A 17,389-nucleotide genomic window follows, 5' to 3' on the forward strand; every position below is an offset into this window, starting at 1 on the left:
CTTCATAGGATTCCATCAGGGCCCTGCTCCAGAGTGGAAAGAAAGGTCATTGAACTGAAGCCTGCAAGGTTTCCTGGGCCCATCATGGGACACATCCTTGCTGTGGAAAAAGGGACACGAGAAGGTAAGCTGCCCCCTTGCTCCATGGAGGGAGGGCTCAGTCTCTTCTAGCCCTGCTCCAGCTACCTGTGACCTGACCTTGCCCAGCATGCTGGAAATTGCCACTAAAGGCCCAAGGACATCGTTCACAAGCCTAAGGTATTTCTTCCAAGTAGCAGATAAGCTGATCTCATTTCTTGAAAACACAAGGGCCATCTACTATGCCTTGCCTGAATATTTGAGTTTTATTTATCCCTTGAAGATCTCTACTGTGGGTATTGACAGTCTGATTTTGTTGCTTTATTTAATGTATATTATCTCCTTTATTCCTCTTGTCTCAATGCCCCATGCCTATTGTAGGCTGGGACCTACTGCTAATTCTAGCTAGAAGCAGTGGTCACTAGGACTTAAACTCTAATTGCAAAGTGTAGAAATGTAACCACCCTTTCCCTAAGTACTTGCAGGATCTACAGATTACTCAGCAAACTGTTCAAAGACTGTCCAAGAGGCACTTCCAGCAGTACATCACCCAAGGACCGACTTTCACATGGACAGTCCACACGCCATGATTCTGACAACTTCTACTGCTGCTAAAATAGAAAAATGGCATGACTTACTCCAACCACAAACCCGAAGCTGGTTGGTCTATGTATGGCGAATATATGAAGAAACTAAGGACTCTTTTAATCAGACTTTGGGAAAAGGGAAACCAAGGTAAAAAGAAAGTCAACTTAACTGTCACTAAAGGTTAAAGATTTTTAAATCAAAAGTTATGACTAGAAAGGAATGGTATGGTTTTGATAATAGGAGGTATAAGGTATGGAAATACTTTTGAAAGAAAAATAAAAAGTAAGTTGTTATGAAGGCCAGTTATTTCTGGATAAGAAAGTTCATGAAAGCTGAAGGTTTATATAAGTTGTAGAAGGTTTGTGCAGGTTGTAGGAGGTTTGTACTGAGAAAAAAGAATTTGAACAGTTAGAAAACTGGTTTTCAAAGAATGTTTAATTAGTCACCCTAACTAACAATCCTTTACTCTCCCCACTTACTGGGATGGCTGTTTCCTCCACCCTGACCATCTGGAGCTCAGAAACAGAGAAACAAAACCAACCCCTTGTCCTTCTATTCTCTATTCTCCTCTCAGCCTGCCTTACCCAATCAGGGACTTTCTACTTGTGTGGGACCAACACCTATATGTGTCTCCCTACTAATTGAATAGAAACCTGTACCCTAATCTATCTCACCCCAAATATCAACCTAATCCCACCCCATGAGCCTCTTCCAGTTCCTAATATACTACCCATCAATCTAAGGACCAAACAAGCTATATAGGTAATTCCTCTTCTTGTTGCTTTAAGAATTTCTATAAAAATAGGTCTAGGGTAGGGGGACTGGCCACTGCCCTGCCTTATTCTCACTCTCTCTCTCTCTCTGAAGCCCAGCAAATTCATAAAAAAAAAAACAAGTCATGGAATCAGTGGTTTCACACAAACTGGGTATCTTGACTATTGCCTTTCATTAATCCACTCACTCTCCTATTTATTTTTCTAAGTTTTGGACCTTACCTCTTAAGTGTATTCACTAGTTTCTTACAAAACTGCATGCAGACCTTCACCAATCAAAAAAATTGGAAAAATCTACCTAACCCTACACACCAACCCTGAAACCTGCCCTTGTGAAACAAAAAAATATGGAACCTTATAAATACACCCCTACCCGACAAGAAGCCATCATGGCATCGCTTTACCACTCACTGAGAGTAATCCTTAGAGAGGCCATAACCCCTCACCGCCCCTAATCACCAGGAAGAAGTTACAGAAGATAATGGCCTCTGTCCCTTTCCCTTGAGGCCTCTCTAGGAACCACTCTCTTTCTTTTCTTTTTTTTATTTATCAAATAGTCGGGAATCTTAGGTTTCATTTCTTTAAACCTGCCAGTAAGTCTCCTTTCAGGGCTCACAGCAAATGACTAATTGTAAAGGAATGTCTGATGTCACAAGCCAAAAAGTCCTGGCAAACTTCCATAAAAGAACCTCCTTGGTCCAGCAGCCAATGGGCTAATGCCCCACGTCCCTTCTCACTCCTCCTCCCCAAAACCCTTTAAACCCAAGTCCCAGGATGTGCTTGGTGAGACTCTCTTTTTCTAGTCAGCCCAGCAGGGTTCCTTTCTTCCTTTCAATGAAGCCTGTTACTCTGGTCTTTTTGGACTCCCATGGATTCCAACAGGTGGGACCCATGGGAGTGGAAGAGCCCCAGGCACCCCTATTCTTCACTGAACATCAGGAAGGAAAATAGGTTTTTCTCTTTATCTCATTCTGGGATTCTTTTTAAAATTTTTAAAATTTTATTTATTTGTTTATTTTTTTACAGAGACAGAGAGTGAGTCAGAGAGAGCGATAGACAGGGACAGACAGACAGGAAGGGAGAGAGATGAGAAGCATCAATCATTAGTTTTTCGTTGCACATTGCGACACCTTAGTTGTTCATTGATTGCTTTCTCATATGTGCCTTGACTGCGGGCCTTCAGCAGACTGAGTAACCCCTTGCTGGAGCCAGCGACCTTGGGTTCAAGCTGGTGGGCTTTTGCTCTAACCAGATGAGCCCACGCTCAAGCTGGCGACCTCGGAGTCTCGAACCTGGGTCCTCTGCATCCCAGTCTGATGCTCTATCCACTGTGCCACCGCCTGGTCAGGCTCTGGGACTCTTTAAAAATGACCCGACTTTCTACATTTAAAGCATTTGTTCTCTGCCTTTCCTCTTCTTTGTCCTTGTCGACTTGCTTTTTTTTTAAAAGTACTTCCATATTTTATACTTTCTATTATTAAAACTATACAATTTCTTTCCAATTAATTAGAATTCTCTTTTTTAAACCCCTAACTTTCAGTGAGGACTGTTAGTAATTAGCAATTTTAGATGGATATTTTTATGATCTGTGGAAAAAAATAAAAGACAAGACCATGAACTAAAATTGATAAGCTCAGATGAGCCCTGCAAAATGGCCCTGCAAACTCAGAGACCTAAAGTAAACATTCAGGATGGTCTAAATTAAGGTAATCAATCATCCTCCTTTAGGGAGGACAGTCCTTCTTTTGTAAGTTCCATCCTCCCTCAAAAAGTGTCCACCTACATGTCCTCTTTTTTGATATTAGAAGGCTAATCTGTAAATGTTCATATTTGATCAATGCAGAGTTGATTCATTGTGTGTGATGTGACGTATTTGTACTTGACATGACGATTTGTCAAGGATCAGTACAGTGCGGTCAGACGCGATTATGAGATGCATGTGCTCCACATGGGAGACCTTGAGAGAGCGCATTATATACTGAGTGTGCAAATGGCTTTGTGTACTTCTTACTGAAACATGACATTGTAGACTCACGATTATTTCTTTCTCAGTGAATATTCAATCATAGACAGGTAAGCACAATTCACGTTTTATTAATTATCTATTTAATAATTTCCAAATACGTATAATTTTATTTACAAGTATTTTCCCAAAATTTGAGTTTTAAAGTGGAAATCTAACCTCAAACCATGTCTATTAATAATGCATTTGATTAAATAGTTGCAAAAACAGACATTTTTAATTAAAAAATGATAAATACACCCAAATATCAGTCCAAATTAGTGGTTTGTTTGGTATTTACTTTTAATAAATGAGTACTTTTTTCTTACAATTATTATTAAAAATTAAGTCATGTAAGCATGATTATAATATAAAATATTACAAATGTTTTTATTATGCATTTATTATATTATAGTGTATTCTTGTTGCAATGAATAAAATGTTTCTTTTATTTACAATATTGTTTTCTTCAATTTATTTTTGTCCTCCTTTTGATTGTAAAATGTTGGTTACCTTATCTAAATTAAACCCTTCTAGCCAAAAGCAGTTTATGGCAGGCAGTCATTTTCTAAGGAGGTATTGTTCCCTCTCAACAAAGGTCAACGCTTACCTCCACTCAAGCCTGTTTGTTTTCCTCTGTATCAAAGATAATATACCTGATAACATGCATTTGAAATATGAGGGTCAATTAGTTTTTTCCTCACTAGGCCATACATCCCACCAGAGCAGGAGCCAAGAGACCCCCATTGTTACTGTTCTGTGAACTGTTAATTGTTAACCGTCTTGTTGCTCCCCATGTAAAAGAAATTTCAGCATATATACTTTACTTTTTACCTAATCTTATTATGATTTTTTTCTAATCTTATTTTTAAATGTTAGATAACCCAAGTATTTCATTGTAGGTAAAGAGATTTAGAATTTGTCCCAGAGCATAAAGTATATTATCTACATATTGAGTTGAAGAGATATCTCTGGAAAATTCAGCACTATTTAAGTCCTAAAAGATGGGACTCTTCGTATACCTCTGGAGCATTATTGTCTAATAAACTTAAAACCTTCCCAGGTGAAAGCAAAGAAGTATTCCTGTCCTTTTATTTTTCAGACATGCTTAAACAAGCATTACATGACTTTATTATCATTGAAAAATATTGGATTACAGAAACCTTTTTTTTTTTTTTAGAGAGTCAGAGAGAGGGATAGACAGGGACAGACATACAGGAAGGGAGAGATGAAAAGCATCAATCATTAGTTTTTTGTTGCGCATTGCGACACCTTAGTTCATTGATTGTTTTCTCACATGTGCCTTGACTGCGGGCCTTCAGCAGACCGAGTAACCCCTTGCTTGAGCCAGCGACCTTGGGTCCAAGCTGGTGAGTTTTTGCTCAAATCAGATGAGCCTGCACTCAGGCTGGCGACCTTCGGGTCTTGAATTTGGGTCCTTGGCATCCCAGTCCGACGCTCTATCCACTGCGCCACTGCCTGGTCAGGCAGGAACCTTTTTTAAACCCAGGCAAAACAAACATATTTTCTGTTAAAAACTTTAAAAGACATTAATTAAATTAAACTAGTAGTAGTATTAAATACTTTTCTAGACCACTTGGTTCAAAAAACCGCATTTGGAATAACATATTTTATCATATTATTAATAGTTGCAGAGGAGGCAAAACTTCTTACTTGTTCTTGGTGGCCTCCTGATCCTCAGCTTGAATTTTATTTTATTTTTTATTTTTTTGTGACAGACAAGAGTCAGACAGAAGGACAAAAAGGGACAGACAGACAGGAAGGGAGAGACATGAGAAGCATCAATTCTTCGTTGTGGCACCTTAGTTGTTCACTGATTGTTTTCTCATATGTGCCTTGACCTGGGGACTACAGCAAACTGAGTGACTCCTTGCTTGAACCAGTGACCTTGGGCTCAAGCTGGTGAACCTTGCTCAAACCAGATGAGCCTGTGCTCAAGTTGGCAACCTTGGGGTCTCGAACCTGGGTCCTCCACATCCAAGTTCGATGCTCTATCCATTGCGCCACTACCTGGTCAGGCTCAGCTTGGATTTTAAAAGTGCCCTTTTTTTACTTTACACTGAAATTCTGGCATGACCCCTCCCATTTTCACAGTCTAACACTGAGTCCAAAAATGTTAATTTCCTTTTTTTTTTCCCTCCTGAAGTTAGAAGCTGGGAGGCAGACAGACTCTCGCATGCACCCAATCGGGATTCACCTGGCATGCCCACCAGGGGGCGATGCTCGGGCCCTCTGGGGCATTGCTCTGTTGCCACTGGAGCCATTCTAGCACCTGAGGCAGAGGCCATGGAGCTGTCCTCAGCACTTGGGCCAACTTTGCTCCAATGGAGCCTTGGTTGCTGGAGGAGAAGAAAGAGAAAGAGAGAAAGGTGAGGGGGAAGGGTGGAGAAGCAGATGGGCACTTCTCTTGTGTGCCCTGACCGGCAATTGAACTCGGAATTTGAACCCAGGACTTTCACATGCTGGGTTGATACTCTACCACTGAACCAACTGGCCAGGGCCTAATTTCCCTTTTGTTTGCAGAACTACAACAGTTTTTAGACCTCCTGGAAGAGGCATTAAGATATTTAAATAGCCTGTCTTTTTTTCTTTCTGAGTTTCACTGTCTGAAAGGGGGGTGAGATTTCTCTCCTACTTTGAATTATTAACTTATTTATTTTCTACATAGAATAGTAAGAATTTCAGACAGACAGACAGATGAGACAGACTAAGGCCCTTAACTAAAATTGATTTCTCCTGTTTCACCAACCTGAGTACAGTTTTACATACAAACAAGACAATTATAGTACAGAGACACGAGCATGACACATAAATAAAATTTGGTTAATCCTAATTGAGTTGCTACTTGGCTCGTAACTCTGAAGACAAAGAACACAGAGCACAGTAATTAGTTGCAGCAAGATCTTACAGAGTCCAGACCAAGAAACAAGTTTAGGATCTAAAATTCTATTCTATTTAAGTTTAAAAGAGTGTTTCTTACATATTCTCATTTTAAAGCAACAATGTCCAGAATATTTGAATACAGGAATGAAACTATATTATTTAGTTCAATATTTGAGCCAACATTTACAATTTTCATGTAAGAACCTAATTTAGGCCTCAAAAGAGCCACATCTTTGTTTCCTAGATTGATTTCATTCATTGCTTTTTTTTCTGTTTGAGAATTATCATCCCAATAAATGAGCATTTGGCCAGGTGAAACATTGGGAGGTTTCTTCCACTTTTTTTGTTTGGTACCATCTTTGTCTCTAGTTGTTATCTTAGAGGTGGGATTTCCTATCCTAACTGTGGTGTGGCCCCAGAGGGAGGCTCAACTTACCCTTACTGGAGATTTCTTGGGCTCCTGCTCCCGAGAAGCTCAATCCCCCTTACCTAGTTAATGATATCCCCATCTCTCCCTTCTACCTTGGTGCATCCATTTAAACTAGCCCATTGGGGCCCTGGCTGGTTGGCTCAGCGGTAGAGCGTCGGCCTGGTGTGCGGGGGGACCCGGGTTCGATTCCCGGCCAGGGCACATAGGAGAACGCCCATTTGCTTCTCCACCCCCCCCCCCTCCTTCCTCTCTGTCTCTCTCTTCCCCTCCCGCAGCCAAGGCTCCATTGGAGCAAAGATGGCCCGGGCGCTGGGGATGGCTCCTTGGCCTCTGCCCCAGGCGCTAGAGTGGCTCTGGTCGCGGCAGAGCGACCCCCCGGAGGGGCAGAGCATCGCCCCTGGTGGGCAGAGTGTCGCCCCTGGTGGGCGTGCCGGGTGGATCCCGGTTGGGCGCATGCGGGAGTCTGTCTGACTGTCTATCCCCGTTTCCAGCTTCAGAAAAATACAAAAAAAAAAAAAATTAAAAAAAACAACAACAACAACAACAAAAAACTAGCCCATTGGGAAAAAATAAGATTGTACAGTCAACACTCCAGTCAATGGAGCAAGACCCAGCATCCTAGGGCCTGCATTAGGAATAAAAACAGAATTTGCCCTCTGCCCATGGGCTTGCTGGCTGGCTTTCAATAGCAGCAACACACCCTTCTGCAGAAGTTATTAAGTTGCCTTGTGCCTGACCGGGCGGTGGCGCAGTGGATAGAGCGTCGGACTGGGATGCAGAAGACCCAGGTTCGAGACCCCGAGGTCGCCAGCTTGAGCGTGGGCTCATCTGGTTTGAGCAAAAGCTCACCAGCTTGAGCCCAAGGTCGCTGGCTCCAGCAAGGGGTTACTCGGTCTGCTGAAGGCCCGCAGTCAAGGCACATATGAGAAAGCAATCAATGAACAATTAAGGTGTTGCAATGCGCAATGAAAAACTAATGATTGATGCTTCTCATCTCTCTGTCCCTGTCTATCCCTCTCTCTGACTCTCTCTCTGTCTCTGTAAAAAAACAAACAAACAAACAAAAAAATAAAGTTGCCTTGCAGAGGTGTAAAGCCAGTAGGCACAGGCACCATCACAGCAGCCTGGCCCATGCAGGTTCACATTTGATTCAGACAGACGATAATGAAACAATGGAGCCAAGAACTGGCGGGCCATTAGTTTTAATCCTAGCTTGCACCTGGTGGGCAAGGAATACACACAGTGGGAAAACACTTCCCTTTCCATTCTGGGCTCCCAAAGCCACTGACTTATCCGAGTTTCCTAGATTCAAGGGTTTCTACCTCACCAGCCTTATTCACCTCTGTTCCCTATCTCCTTCTCTCTGCATGAACTCTGCACAAACTGGCTTCTCCTTCAGCACTCCACCATCTTGGTGCTTCTCCTCTCCTCCAAGTGGCCTTTCTCTGTTCTCCTCTCTAATGCTAATCTCAGGAACCAAGAGAGAGCAAGCACCTGGTCTGCCCCATTTTATAGCATAGAAATCAAAACCTTTAATCCAATATACAAACAAGGAAGTCTCTGATACAAAGTCACTTATCTGAGGCATAATGGGATTCCTCATGAGAGTGCACCACTCCACCATGCAACAGTCAAGGGTGTGGGGAAAAGCTAAGTTTTAAAACTAAGCCTGAGGCTATAAGGATCCTGCCTGCTTATAGCCTGTCCCTCACACCCAATGCAAACTATAAGCGAGCAAACATATACATATATATATATATATATATATATATCATATTTACAAACTTATTTGACAGACAAGAGGTATTTTATTTCCACAAGTCTTGCTTAATTTCATCTCTAACATGAACTATTTCCTAACCCTGACATATCTCCTATTTATTAGAACTAAAAAGTTATTATTACTGAAGTTAAAATTTCTAACTTTTGGGTTCCCCTTTCAGTATTACTTGAAGGATGATGTGCTGTTGAGAGGGGTGGGAGGGTAATGAGGTGTGGAGGGGTTTTTGGCATTAGGAAGGTAGGGTTGTGTGGGAAACTGCAAGCTGACAATCCTTGCAGTTTGAGGCTTAAGCTAAAGGATAAACTCTTACCCACACCTCCATGTTAGCTGTGATGCTGAGTGTTTCTACTCCTCCCATCCTTCTACCTCACTTGCTTGATTATGTTGCTAGAGGCAATTTACATGCTCTTGTTCTCACCCTTTGTTTGTTGGACTGTTGATTTCAGTGATGTATAGTGGGGGATTCCTATTTATGACTTAAGAGAATTCCTGTTTATACCCTGGAAGGATTTCTGTTTATGCCTCAGATATGTGACTTTGTATGGGAGACTAGGAGGTTTTGCTTTGCTGGGGCTTGCCACCAGTTTGCAGAGACCTCCTGATCCTATACTTCTTTTCTCTGAGTTTATTTTTTCATTCTGCATGGCTCTCACTCAGGAACTGGACAATTACGAGTTGCGCTGGTCCATGGCAGTGTTGCATCATTGCAAAACTTGGTAGCCTATGGTCTGTCATTCTCTGCTTCCTCTTCTGTTTCACCTCAGCTTCCTGTGTTGGCATCTTTGAATAGGATGCTGTCAACATAAGAAACGTTCAAACCAGTAAGAATTTTTATGAGTTTATTTGAGCCAAATTGTTGATGATTGCCAGGAAGCAAAGTCTCAAAGGAATGAGAAAATGCTCCACAAAATGGTTTTATTACTTTTTTTCCATTTCATACGTCAGGATTAAAGGGAAATACATAAAGGGATTATATGAAATTGGTGACTGTAAAGCCAGTATCCATGGCCACTATCACAGCTGCCTGGCCCATACAGGTTCGCATTGGATTCAGACAGTCGGTAAAGAAACAATGGAGCCAAAAACTGGTGGGCCATCATCTTTAATCCTAGCTTGCACCTGGCAGGCAAGTAAAAACACACTCTGGGCTCCAAAACCCAATCACATTCAGTGCTCACAAAGCTACTTACTTATCCGAGTTTTCCTAGAATCAAAGGTTTCTAGCTCACCAGACTTATTCACCTCTGTTCCTCATCTCCTTCCTTCTCCCTGCACAAACTCTGCACAAACTGGCCTCTCACTCAACACCCCGCCATCTTGGCTGCTTTTCCTCGTCTCCTCCATGTGGCCTTTCTCTGCTCTCCTCTCTAATGCTAGTCTCAGGAACCGAGAGAGCAAGCTCCCGTTCTGCCCCCATTTTATAGTGTAGAAATCAAAACCTTTAATCCAATATACAAACAAGGAAGTCTCTAATACAAAGTCACTTATCTGAGGCATGATGGGGTACCACCCCACATCAAAAAGGGTGGGAAAGGCTTAGCCCTAAAACCAAGCCCCAGGCTACAAGGATCCTGCCTGCCCACAGCCTGCCCCCAACACACATTAATATCACCTGGGCGATGGGCTTCCACATGGGCAGCGCCATCTTTAACAAAGTGTGCATAATATATTTTATCTGCCCAACAGTGACAGATTAGGGAAGTGGGAAAAAGTAAAACTGGGAAATCTTTGGGATTGGATAAAAAGTAAAAATGTATATACTAAAACTTCTTTTATATAGGCAGGCATAAAATAGTTAACAGTTAACAATTAACATAATAATAATAACAATGAGGGTGTGGGGCAAATAAAATGTATTATGCTCACTTTGTTAAAAATGGCGCTGCCCACGTGAGGCCATCGCCCAGGTGATATTAATGTGTGTTGAGAATCCTTGTAGCCTGGGGCTTGGTTTTGGGATTAAGCCTTTCCCACCCTTTTTGATGTGGGGTGGTACAATCCAATCATGCCTCAGAGAAGTGACTTTGTATTAGAGACTTCCCTATTTTGTATATTGGATTAGAGGTTGTGAAGCTACAATATAAAATGGGGGCAGAATGAGAGTTTGCGCTCTTGGTTCCTGAGATTATGATTAGAGAGCAGAGAGGAGAGCAGAAAGAGGCCAAGTGGCCAGGAGAAGCAGCCAAGATGGCGGAGTATTGAGTGAGAGGCCAGTTTGTGCAGTTTGACGCTGGAGAAGGAAGAAGATGGGGAAGAGTGGTGAATAAGTCTGGTGAGCTAGAAACCTTTGATTCTAGGAAACTTGGATAAGTCAGTAGCTTTGTGAGCACTGAATGTGAGTGGGTTTTGGAGCCCAGAGTGTGTTTTTACTTGCCCGCCGGGTGCAAGCTAGAATTAAAGATGACAGCCCATCAGTTCTTGGCTCCGTTGTTTCTTTACCGACTGTCCGAATCCAATGCGAACCTGCATGAGTTAGGGTGTTGTGATAGTGGCCCTGGCCTTGGCTTCTGGCTTTACAGAGGGGATTTGTGATTTTTTGCTCTGGTGGGATGATTGTACCCTGAGGGGGCCAGAAAAAAAGATTATTCTTATATTTCAAAGGTATGTTATCAGGCAGGTTATAGTAAAAGACAATAGACAGGCTGGATTAAGGTAAGCATTGACCTTTGTTAGAGAAAAATACCTCCCTATGTGGTAAGGTGCCAAAGAACTGTAAAACTTAGTATTGACAACACCATTTTAAAAGGAAAAGTCAGCCTGACCAGGCAGTGGTGCAGTGGATTGAGCATCAGACTGGGATGCGCATGAACCAGGTTTGAGACCCCGAAGTCGCCAGCTTGAGAGCGTGCTCATCTGGCTTGAGCAAAAAAAAAAAAAAAAAAAAAAAAGTTCACCAGCTTGGACCCAAGGTTGCTGGCTCGAGCAAGGGGTTACTGGGTCTGCTGAAGGCCCATGGTCAAGGCACATATGAGAAAGCAATCAATGAACAACTAAAGTGTTGCAACGAAAAAGTAATGATTGATGCTTCTCATCTCTCTCCATTCCTGTCTGTCCTTATCTATCCCTCTCTCTGAATCTGTCTCTGTGAAAAAAAAAAAAAGGAAAAGTCAGGCTTTCTGTTCTGTTGTTTCTTTGGAAAATGGAGAGAAAAGAATATAGAAGTCTCCTGACTTACAAGGACAACTGGGTCATTTAGTTTTAGTTCTCTGAAAGGATTAAGATTATCTAAAGAACTTTCTTTCCCTTTCAATAAGAGACAGAATTTACATACCACCCTACATTGATTTTGGCTCTCCCTCCCTTCCTGGAATCCTGAGATTTACGGGTACCTCTAGGCAAAGGAGGAAAGATAGACACTAAAAGGTTTATGAATGTATTTTTTTTTTTTTTTTTTTTTTTTCTGAAGCCGGAAACGGGGAGAGACAGTCAGACAGACTCCCACATGCGCCCGACCGGGATCCACCCGGCACGCCCACCAGGGGGCGATGCTCTGCCCCTCCGGGGCGTCGCTCTATCGCGACCAGAGCCACTCTAGCGCCTGGGGCAGAGGCCAAGGAGCCATCCCCAGCGCCCGGGCCATCTTTGCTCCAATGGAGCCTTGGCTGCGGGAGGGGAAGAGAGAGACAGAGAGGAAGGAGGGGGTGGGGGGTGGAGAAGCAAATGGGCGCTTCTCCTATGTGCCCTGGCCGGGAATCGAACCCGGGTCCCCCGCACGCCAGGCCGACGCTCTACTGCTGAGCCACCCGGCAGGGCTGAATGTATTTTAATATGTAAAATGACATCACCATTGTATTACCTTTAAAGTTTTAACGTTTTTATAAATCCCCTAGACAAATGCTATAAGCTTGTTAATGATTGTGTCATGCTGTCATGCCCCCCCCCCCCCCAACCTGTATGTGGTCAAAGGGTATATAACCAGCCTCTGAGATACGTTTGGTGCTGCACGATTTGGGTCAGATATACTCCATGTTAGTCATATGCGGCCGGCATATTAATAAATGTCCTCCTTTTAATAAAACCTTCAAAATTCATCTGGACTTTGGTGTCTCTACATAAACCCATGGAAGTGAGGTACGGTACTTTACAACACTTAGGACATGATTACCCATCATGAACTGCTTTTAATTAGAGTTTTAATTTCAAACCATTCTTTGTGGTTACTTTAAGTCTCTAAGTTAGCAGAGCCACCATGCAAACCTCGCCTGAGCTTATCAGGTTCAGCATGTGGCCCCTTTTTCATCCACAAGGTCATGTCACAAGACAATAGGAATGTCATGCCAGCATAGTTTCTTCTTGATACTCCTTCCTTGACTGTCCTTAGGTGTCAAACTAAGTCTCTAGAAGGAGGTCTCTCCTCAGCCTCAGATATTAATGCTTTAAATTAAAAGCACGTATGCCTGACCAAGTAGGGACACAGTGGATAGAGCATCAACCTGGGATGCTGAGTGAAAGTCAGAAACCATGGGCTGAACCAAAAACACAAGGCTAGTGTGTTCCAAAAAAAAATATTTAAAAAACACCTGGGTGCAGGCAGGCTGAGACCAACAAAGGGTGTCAGTCCTGAGGGAGGAATGGGGTAGAGGCTATATGGATTTGTCAAAGGGCCTTGGACAAAGGCAGCTGCAAGATTGCTTCTTCTCTTTGTGGTTTGGAGTGGCACCATAGTTCCTCAAAATTGTTTGCACCCTAATCCAATCGTCCCTTATCAGCATCCAGCTGCAAAGGAGGTCTAGACCAGATTACTAAGTAGGCAAGTCCTTCTTCCTCCTTCAGGCCTGCATTGTTCTTAAGAAAGATGGTGGCTGAATAGCAATTTTATCTATCACTGAGTATCCAGGTTCAAAACCCTGAGGTTGCAGGCTTGAGCTTGGGATCATAAACATGACCCCTTGGCTGCTGGGTTGAGCCCAAGGTCATTGACTTGAGCAAGGGGTCACTGACTTGGTTGAAGTCCCCAAGTCAAGGCACGTATGAGCAGCAGTCAATAAACAACTAAAGTGCAGCAACTATGAGTTGATGCTTCTCATCTGTTGGACAGATAAAATATATTATGCTCATTTTGTTAAAGATGAGGCTGCCCACGTGGAAGCCTGTCACCCAGGTAATATTAGTTGCCCTTCTTGCTTGGGATGGGCGTGATTATGTTAATATGTGTTGGGGGAGGGCTTCTGTGCCAAAAGGTTTTAAAAGGAAGAGAGATAACATTGTTCTAGGGAAAAAGTGATTACGTTCTAGGAGAGCAGAGAAAGGAGAGCAGAGAAAGGCCATATGGAGGAGAGGAGAGGCAGCCAAGATGGGGGGGTGCTGAAGGAGAAGCCAGTTTGTGCAGAGTTTGTGCAGAGAGAAGGAGATGGGAACAGGTGAATAAGGCTGTGAGCTAGAAACCTTTAATTCTAGGAAACTCGGATAAGTCAGTGGCTTTGGGAGCCCTGAATGGAAAGGGAAGTGTTTTCCCACTGTGTGTATTTCTTTTTTTTTTTTCTTTTTGTATTTTTCTGAAGTTGGAAACAGGGATGTAGTCAAACAGACTCCAGCATGCGCCCGACCGGGATCCACCTGGCATGCCCGCCAGGGGGCGATGCTCTGCCCATCTGGGGCGTTGCTCTGTTGCAACCAGAGCCATTCTAGCGCCTGAGACAGAGGCCACAGAGCCATCCTCAGCACCTGGGCCAACTTTGCTCCAATGGAGCCTTGGCTGCGGGAGGGGAAGAGAGAGACAGAAGAAAGGAGAGGGGAAGGGGTGGAGAAGCAGATGGGTGCTTCTCCTGTGTGCCCTGGCCGGGAATCGAACCCGGGACTCTTGCACGCCAGGCCGACGTTCTACCACTGAACCAACCGGCCAGGGCCTCCCACTGTGTGTATTTCTTGCCTGCCAGGTGCAAAGTTGGATTAAAGCTAATAGCCCACCAGTTCTTGGCTCTATTGTTTCATTACCGTCTGTCTGAATCAAATGTGAATCTGTATGGGCCAGGCGGCTGTGATGGTGGCCGTGGCTACTGGCTTTACATCATCTCTCTCCCTTTCTCTCTGTCTCTGTCTGTCTGTCTCTAAATTAAAAGCACATTGGATACCTGTTGGTCAAATAAATTTGTAAATATGATGTATATGTTTTCTCGCTTTGGGTGTGGGAGACAGGCTGTAAGCTGGCAAAGTCATTATAGCCTAAGGCTTAGTTTCAAGACTAAGCCTTTTCCTCCCTTCTAATACTAAGGTTTTCTCAAAACTAAGCTTTTCCCCACACCCTTGACTATTGCATGATAGGAGGTGGTGCACTCTTATGAGGAATCCCATTTATGCCTCAGATAAGTGGTTTTGTATCAGACTTCCTTATTTGTATATTCGCTTAAAGGTTTTTTCCTAGTAGGGCCCAAGTTCTACGTCTATCAGGCATCCCTGATTCAACTTTTCTGTGCAGTGGGACACTCCTGCTTATCGACTACTCTTGAGGCGGCTATGAGGATGCTACTAATCAGTACTAACACTAACTGCCACCGGAGGAAAGACATGACCGACACACAGAGTTAATTGCAATAATCACACAGGCAATTTATTACTCACAAATCCTTTTGGGATGCCTGGGTACAGCTTAAGGGAACCCTGTTGGCGTGCTCCTCTCGGCTGTCTTTGTTCAGACAGGTGTGGAGACAGTTCACGTTCACGTTGGAGTCTGGGCAACTACAGCAGCAGGGGGCCCCTCAGCTTTAGTACCTTTTCTGGCCAATGCCTTCTAAAAGGTGTCAATCTACAGGATTATCACCTCAAACCACCTTTTTGGGAGTTCCTCGCAGGGAACGTCTTTTATGTTAATCTACTGAAATGTTACATCAAACCACTTTTTAAGATGTTCTTATTTATGTTAACTTACAAAGTTATGACACCAAGCCATTTCTTATCTATTTATAACTTCACACACACACTAACTGGGCCCTACTGGAAAGTCAGAGTCTGTTTATCACATCTGCACCCACTATATTAATTCCTATCCAGACAGCATAATTTTATTTAATTTTCTTAATTATTTTTAATATTATATTTTAATTACTTTTATTTATATATCTTCCATATTTTTGTTTTTTATATTTCTATATATTTAATAATTATAACATTATATTACTACAACAGGCTTTAATTTTCTATACTATAAAATGAGGCAGACCAGGGGCTCTTGCTCTCTCTCGGTTCCTGCTATCAGCATTGCAGAGGCCTCCCTGACCCTTTGTTCTCTATGGGAAAAGCAGATTTTCTGCTTTTCCCTTGGCTTTTCTTGTGGATTGCCTGTCTTGGTGAGACACCAATAAACAGAGTGGCTCACCATCCTCCGACTTTGCAATTTCTTTACCGTCTGCCTGAATTCAATGTGAACCTGCATGTGAATAGCCATGATGGCAGCCCCCGGCCATACAATACCCCTCTTGGATGTTCTGCCCAAGGGTTTGGGCATCATGCCTCTGTTGTCATGTAATACCCTTGATCAGATCCACATGAAACTGTTTTTGACAGGTGTCCTTTATAATTTATGGTTTGGAGTTATATCAGTTTCATTACACATTGTCTTTTTGTCTCTCTACATTTTGTTTTGTTTGATTCTTCTTAGTGAGGTTTCAGAGTGGGGAAACAAAAAAAATACCTGTATTCTGTCATCTTTTTATTTTATTATTATTACTGTGTGTGTGTGTGTGTGTGTGTGTGTGTGTGTGTGTGTGTGTGACAGAGACAGAGAGAGAGACAAATAGGGACAAACAGGAAGGGAGAGAGATGAGAAGCATCAATTCTTTGTTGCAGCACCTTAGTTGTTCATTGATTGCTTTCTCATATGTGCCTTGACCGGGGGGCTACAGCAGACTAAGTGACCGCTTGCTCAAGGCAATGACCTTGGGGTTTCATACCTAGGTTCTCTGTATCCCAGTCCAACGCTCTATCCACTGCACCATCGCCTGGTCAGGCTCTGCCATCTTTCATTGAGAGTTTCCCAGAGTCATTTTAAGGCTTAAATTAGATTATGTTATTCCATTACTTAAAATCCTCCAATGGTTTCCTGTTGTACTTAGAATAAAACCCAGACACATTACCCTGGCCTATAAGGCTCTGCTTGATATGACCCCTCCTGACCTCTCCAACTGCATCACATGCCATTTTCTTCCTCACCGTTTCTGCCCCACCCACATGGTTCTTTCACTTCTTTCACACCTCAAACTCCTCCCCATTTTTGGGCTGCTCCCTGAAATGCTTACCCTCCACTCCTTGTGAGGGTAACTCCTCATCCTTCAGGTCTCAGATGAAAGGTCTCTTTCTTAGCAGGCCCTTTTCTGAGCACCCTACCCAGGAGGTAATTCTCAGTCATTGTGCCCATATGTTTTTATTCATAGCACTTACTACAACCTGTAATTATACATTCATTTCCTGTTTTACCCACTGATTATATGCTCTATCAGGGCAGAAAATATGTCTGTTTTATTCACCAATGTATCCCAGGGCCCAATGCCTTGTTAATGCTAATAAACATTTGTTGAATATATGAATTAAGAATGAATTGGAGAGTTCTATCCTTGAGAGTGAAGAGTTTAATTGATGAGGTGGTCAGTAGAGAGATCCAGAAGGTTTTTGAGCAAGTGGCTGACAAAATGGACAGCTGTGATAATGAATGAGGAAGGGAGAGACTGAAGTCCAGCAAGAGACTGGTCAGGAGGTTGCTATCAGGACAGCTGGGATGAAGCCGTAAAGACAGGCACGGAGAGGAAGGTTCTGTCTGGCTAGGGGAAGCCACGAGGAAAACTCAGCAGCACTTGGTGAGCACTTGTGGCTGGCAAGGCTGGTTGGCCAGGCCTGAGGTT

This window comes from Saccopteryx leptura, chromosome 2 (genome assembly GCF_036850995.1).
Source record: "Saccopteryx leptura isolate mSacLep1 chromosome 2, mSacLep1_pri_phased_curated, whole genome shotgun sequence".
NCBI classification, from domain to species: Eukaryota; Metazoa; Chordata; class Mammalia; order Chiroptera; family Emballonuridae; genus Saccopteryx; species Saccopteryx leptura.